Source organism: Nicotiana sylvestris, chromosome 3, assembly GCF_000393655.2.
Source record: "Nicotiana sylvestris chromosome 3, ASM39365v2, whole genome shotgun sequence".
Taxonomy (NCBI): Eukaryota; Viridiplantae; Streptophyta; class Magnoliopsida; order Solanales; family Solanaceae; genus Nicotiana; species Nicotiana sylvestris.
In genome coordinates, this window is record NC_091059.1 from 206,332,394 (window position 1) to 206,338,744 (window position 6,351).

Sequence of the window (6,351 nt, forward strand, 5' to 3'; positions counted from 1 at the left end):
TCCTACCTATTTACTTGATCCGAATGTGAATAGTTTCTATTGTTTGTGATTGTTTACAATGTGTGTAATCGACTCGATTAAGTTCGTCGATTAGTTATATTACGAATTTTTTCATTTCTGAAAATGTTGACTAAAACAGTCTGCTTCTATTTTAGACTAGTTATTGACAAATGTTGTAAATAGTCAATTGATTAATGCTCGTCAATTAAATCATGATTGTCTGTGAATCAGTGAATTCAAATGTATGTTGTATATGTTATTGTCTGAACATTAAAAGTTTCAGGGCATTGTCAGTATTGACAATGATCCTGTGTGTGTTTGATTTTGGTTTAATGTTAAGTCCAGTCTGAATGATTTTGATAATTTCAGAAATATGCTGTTATGATGTTAGTTCTGAATTCAGTGTTGTAATGTCCAGTTTGAATTCCAGTTTACAAAAGTTGGTCAAATACAATTGTGTTTAGGAGGTTAATAGGATTGATTTAGCTGTAAATCAGAAAGATAACTGAGTCTGTACAGATTTTAGAATATGTTTTGCTGAAGGTTCTGATTTTTTCAGTAATAACATTAAGATTTCAGGGGCACTTATGGGAATGAAACAGTAAAAACAGGGTGTTAGTACTAGTATATTATAATGTAATGTTAGTTGCTATTAGTTAATAATACTAATGGGGAACAAGGGATAATGGGCTGCTAAAAATTCAGGGAAAAGGTTTTACATAATGGGATTTTCTGTTTTTAAAAAAGAAGAAGGGGGTCCAAGAAGCACTTAAATTGCCTAGGACCAGCCCTGTATAAATACAGGAGCTGGACAGACAGTTAAGGACAGAATTTTTGAGTGAGAAACACAGAATTTTTGAGTGAGAAAAAAACAGAGAATTTTTTAGTGAGAAAGAGAGAATTTTAAGAGAGAAAAAAAACAGAATTCTGAAGAAAAACAGAATTTTCAAAAGAGAATTTCTAAGGGCAGAAATTTTCAGAGGGAAGATTTTAATAAAGAAAAGAAAGGCAGAGAGAATTTTTAAGAGAGAATCTTTAGGAGATTTTTAGGACTGAGATTTTGAAGAAAGGAAAAGAACTCAGATTTTTTAAAAGGAAAGAGAGGAAGAAAACAGAAAAAGAAATAGAAAAGAGAACATTCACACACACACACACAATCTGAAACAGATATAAAGGAGAAACAAAAAAAATCAGAAATAAGGAATCCGAAACAGAAAGAAACTGAAATCTGAAATGCATTCTTTCTGGAATCTGTCCGTTGTTTGCCTGTGAATATTGTTCAGTCCAAATCAGAAATTTTTCTTAAGTCTCTGTCACTGTTCATCTGGGTCAACGGGTCTTGTTCAGACTTGCTGTGTTATTGGTATATTCTACTGATTTTGTTATTGCTGCTACTGCTGAAATTTACTCCTTCTACCTTCATTTTCAGGTATATATATATCATTTTAAATTCTATGTTGGAAAGAGTTTCAGCATGACAGATAAATGAAGTTTGAATTGTAATAATGTCTGTTATTCATTGGAGCTCTTTAATTAAAAATTTAGTCTTGTTTCTTGATTAAATAAGAAATATATATTGATAGGATGACTGTAAGTTAAATATCCTTCATTGAAGACTGTATAAGTGTTGTAATAAGATTAATTTTCTAAATTTTCATTGAAGTATAGTTATGATTGAATTGTTAAGGTAAGGATATGACAGAAAGTTGGTTATTAGTTAAGTTCTATGACATTGTTAGTCAGGTATAGAACATTCTGAAATATCAAGGAAAATCTGCTATCAGTTTATTTTGTTAGTTAATTAAGTGTTGTTTAAAGCTAGATGATGATTGGTTTCAATTAGTTATCTTTTGGAATAACATTGGTTGTGTTCATAATCTATAGTTGAAAGACGAGTTAGTATAATCCATTTTTGTGTATGATGTCAAATATGCTAAATAATATTGTATGCAATATTTATTTTATTTAGTCAGTTAGACTTGTTCTCGTTCTTAATAATAAAAGGGTTTATGAACTTGTACGATGCGAAAGTTAATGGTTGTGATAATTCATATAGATCTAGAATCAAATGGGTTTGATTACATATATAATTCAATCATAGGCATAATTAATTAAGTCAATTTCGTCTATTGGATCAAAACAAGTATATAAGAGTAAGATACAAATTGCAAAACTTGATATCAATGGTAATTAGAATAGAACTTGCACTAATTAATAATAACAAAAGTTCTTAAAAATATTCTTTCCTTTATAATTCATTTTCAGTTTTATATACAATTCATTCGTTGGCATATATATGTTTTATAATTGTCAAAAATAGTATTAATCATATTTTATCCTTTCAATGAGAGTTTGAATAGTCTTGGGATGAACATAATTAATACTCGGAAATTATAGTCAACGGGCAGCATAAAAAAATTTGTGAATTTTTTTTAAAAGAATTTAAAGACACCCCCTTTAATATGAATTTCTCAGCATTTTCATATAAAATGTGTAGATACAACGAATAATTTGTGGAAAAATCCCTAATATCATTGCAAATATTTTTGCACAATTAGGGATACGTTCGCGTACCTTGATTATATTTTTAAAAGCAAAAATTCGGATTATGCGTACGCGCAATTTCGAGCGAATATTTAATAAAAGGATTTTTTTAAAGGCGTTAAGTTAATTTCATAAAAACCCGCGATGTGCAGTTCACTATTTAAGAAAAACAAATATTCTTGATTCAACACAATCTCGGAAAAATGATTGCTTAATATATTATCAAAAGTTATTGTGTACACGTACGCGCGACACAATTCCGCATTTTTAATTTGTAACACGAATATACGTACGCGTAATTCGATTCAAAGAAGGGTCCTTAATCACAATAAGTAAAAGCGGTAGAAAAATCACGTAATAAAAAGTATTTAATAAAAATCAAGATAATTAAGCCAATAATAAAAACAGTTAAGCGACCGTGCTAGAACCACGGAATTCGGAAATGCCTAACACCTTCTTCCGGATTAACAGAATTCCTTACTCAGGATTTCTGGTTCGCAGAATAATAAACAGAGTCATATTCTCCTCGATTCAGGGATTATAATTGGTGACTTGGGACGCCTTAAAATTCCCAGGTGGCGACTCTAAAACAAATAAACAAATCCCGTTTCGACTGTCCTTTAATTGGAGAAAACTCCCCACGCGCCCCGCGGGCGCGGTAAAGAGGAGGTGCGACAGCTCTGGCGACTCTGCTGGGGACAAATATGTTATTTTAACCCAGAACCATAGGTTCAGGGTTTAAAGAATTCGAGCTTAAAATATCTGTTTTTATTGGCTTTACTTACTATATAATTTTCAACTGTTTATATGCTAATATGCTAAATGTTTTTTTTACCGCTTTAATATTATTTGAATTGTGCATATATACAACTGCTACGAAACCCCCTTCTTTCTGAGTCTTCTGAATTTATGGTGTACACGTGCGCGTGACCCACCTTTCTGTTAAAGTCATACCAAATAAGACGGAGTTGGGACAAGTAACTAGGCCGGGCAGACTTTCGTGCTCCCGGTACGTTGCCCCCGCTTCGGCTCAAACTGTCCGTTTGGGTAAGCCAGGTTTAGAACAATCAACCTAAGGTTTTACACTTAGAATAACTCAGCCATGTACCGGATCCCTAGTAGGAACGAATATTTGCATCATATGCATTTGCCCTTGGAGACTCAACACAGGGGTTGGGTCTGTCTAGGACAGGTGAACCCAAAAATTAAAAGACCATCATGATGCATCCTACTTGCTACTTGTGCATTCATTTGCCTCGAACATGCTTGTTGACCAGCTTAAATAAAATCATGGTAAGAAGCAAGGAATAAAATGGGTTGCCTTAAAATTTTCGAAAAAATATAGTTTTAATTTTTTTAAAAATAAAAGAAAAAATTTCGAAAATGATTTTAGTATAAATTTTGACTTTATTAAAATTAAATTTCAGATACAAAATGAGCACTACACAAAGCCCCTCATCCACAAGTACGGAGGAATTTTTATGTCAGCTTCAAATGTGGTGGTATGATTTAGGCGAAGACGGTCAAAAATGGGTCGTCAAGCATTTGGGAAATCTCACGGACATTATGAAAGTTAAGCCTCGGGATGATCTGATTACGGCATTAGTAACTTTCTGGGACCCGGTACACAATGTTTTTCGTTTCTCTAACTTTGAGCTTACTCCTACATTAGAGGAGGTAGCTGGCTATGTTGGTTTTGACGGAAGTTTAAGAAATCAAAGCTTGATATTCACAAAGGCTCCTTCAATACATCGATTCTTCGGTCTTCTGAACATCAGCAGTCAAATTAGGAAAAGCAATGTCATCAATGGATGTTGTTCCTTCAACTTTTTGTATTCCAGATTTGGAAAGTCAGATGGGTTCGAAATTCATGAGAAAGGCCTTACTAATAAGCAAAACAAAGACACTTGGCAGATACACCGACGATTTGCTTTCATGGTGGCTTTTCTAGGAGTCATGGTCTTCCCAAATAAAGAGCGAACAATTGATATTCGCACCGCAAAAATTGTGCAAATCCTCACCACTAAAGAAAATCACACCCTTGTCCCCATCATTCTGTCAGATATTTATCGGGCTTTGACTTTATGCAAATCAGGGGCGAAGGTTTTCGAAGGATGCAAAATTTTGTTGCAAATGTGGGTGATTGAACATCTCCAACAACAACCCAAGATCATACAGTATGGGTCGAACAGAGCTAATTGCATCGAGAGCTATGAGGAAAGAACAAAAAATTACCAAGCTCCAGAAGGGATAGAAGCATGGGTATCTCATCTAAAGGCTTTAACGGCAAATCAAATTGAATGGACTCTGGGATGGCTCCCGATGAGAGAAGTAATACATATGTCAACCTCAAATAGTTATCTACTACTATTGGGATTGAGAAGCATTCAGCCATATGCACCACTAAGAGTCCTAAGGCAACTAGGGAGATATCAAATAGTTCCTGATGAGGAAGATTTGAGTATGCAAGTAATCGAATTACACCCAGAAGCCACTATTCCCGAAGCTCTACTTCAGCAGATGTGGAATGGGTGCCGATACTTGAAAAGTGATACTCAAGTCCTAGACGCTACCAAGGGTGAGATAAATCCTGGATATGCAAGGTGGTTCGAAAAGCGGTCCCGCGTGGATGATGCACCGGAACCTGAGCTAAAAAGGCCAACAAAAAGACCCCATGTTCAAAATTTCAATGATAAAATCCAAGAGCGGTTAATCTGGGGAGAAAAAGAAAAAGGGTACAAAGCCACTATCCATGCCCTAAAAGAAAATCTAAGAAGCCTCAGTTTGGAGAAAGATTTGCAAGAACAAGAAGCCAAAGGCGAGAAAAAGAGTCTAGCTTGTGAGAATGAAAATCTTCATGCTCGATTCCAAAAAATGAAAAGAGTCTCTGAAACGCCAAAGAGAAGCTGGAAAGATCAAAAAACCATCGCCAATCTCTTCGAAAAAATGCAAGATTTTGACTCCATTCTTGCAGAAAACGAAAGGGCATTGAGCAAAGCAAAAGAAAGGATCCAACAATTAAATGAAGAAGCCAGATCTAACAAGGAACGCCAGGATAGGCAATCCGAAAAAGACAAGGCTCAATTCAAGAAGGAAAAAGACTATTGGATGCGATCAGAAGACCAGCTTCGTGCACAACTAGAAGAGGCAAGAAGATGCAACAGAGAATACCAACAAGCAGACCTCGACAGGGAAAGATCACAAGCAAGATTAGAGCAGGCCAGACTCCGAGCTCTATTAGAATCAGCTTTAGATCGTGAAAACCGTGTCAGAGACATAGCCACCACTCGTCAGCAGCAATTGCAAGACCAAGACCAACGTCTCCAAGGTTTCAGGGCACAAGTCCACGACTTGGCAGTCTTCACATCTCAAAGTTATGTAAACTGCCAAGGAATGGATTATGAAAGGTTTACAGAGCATGCGCCCACTTTTGCTCGTCATCTAGCAATAGAGTTGGAAAGGATGTATCGTACGCTGGGAGGCCATCCAGGTCAAGCCCCACATTGAGCAGATAATCCAATATTAGAGAACAAAAGTGGAAAGTGGGGCATTTTGTGAGATGTTATGAATTGTATCTTTTATTCTGATTTAAGTGTGTGTATTTCAAGCTATTTTCTTAAAGTTTTCGAATGTAATTCCATCTTTGTGTAATAAATAAACATGATTGACTTTGGTCCGAACTACGCAAGGTCTGATTCATGTTTGACATAATACATAGGCAATCTCTAAGAGTCGACCACCACGATAAAGATATCTATAGTAAATAAAAGCGAATGACAATTTTTCAATTTCAATAAAGCTGGGACG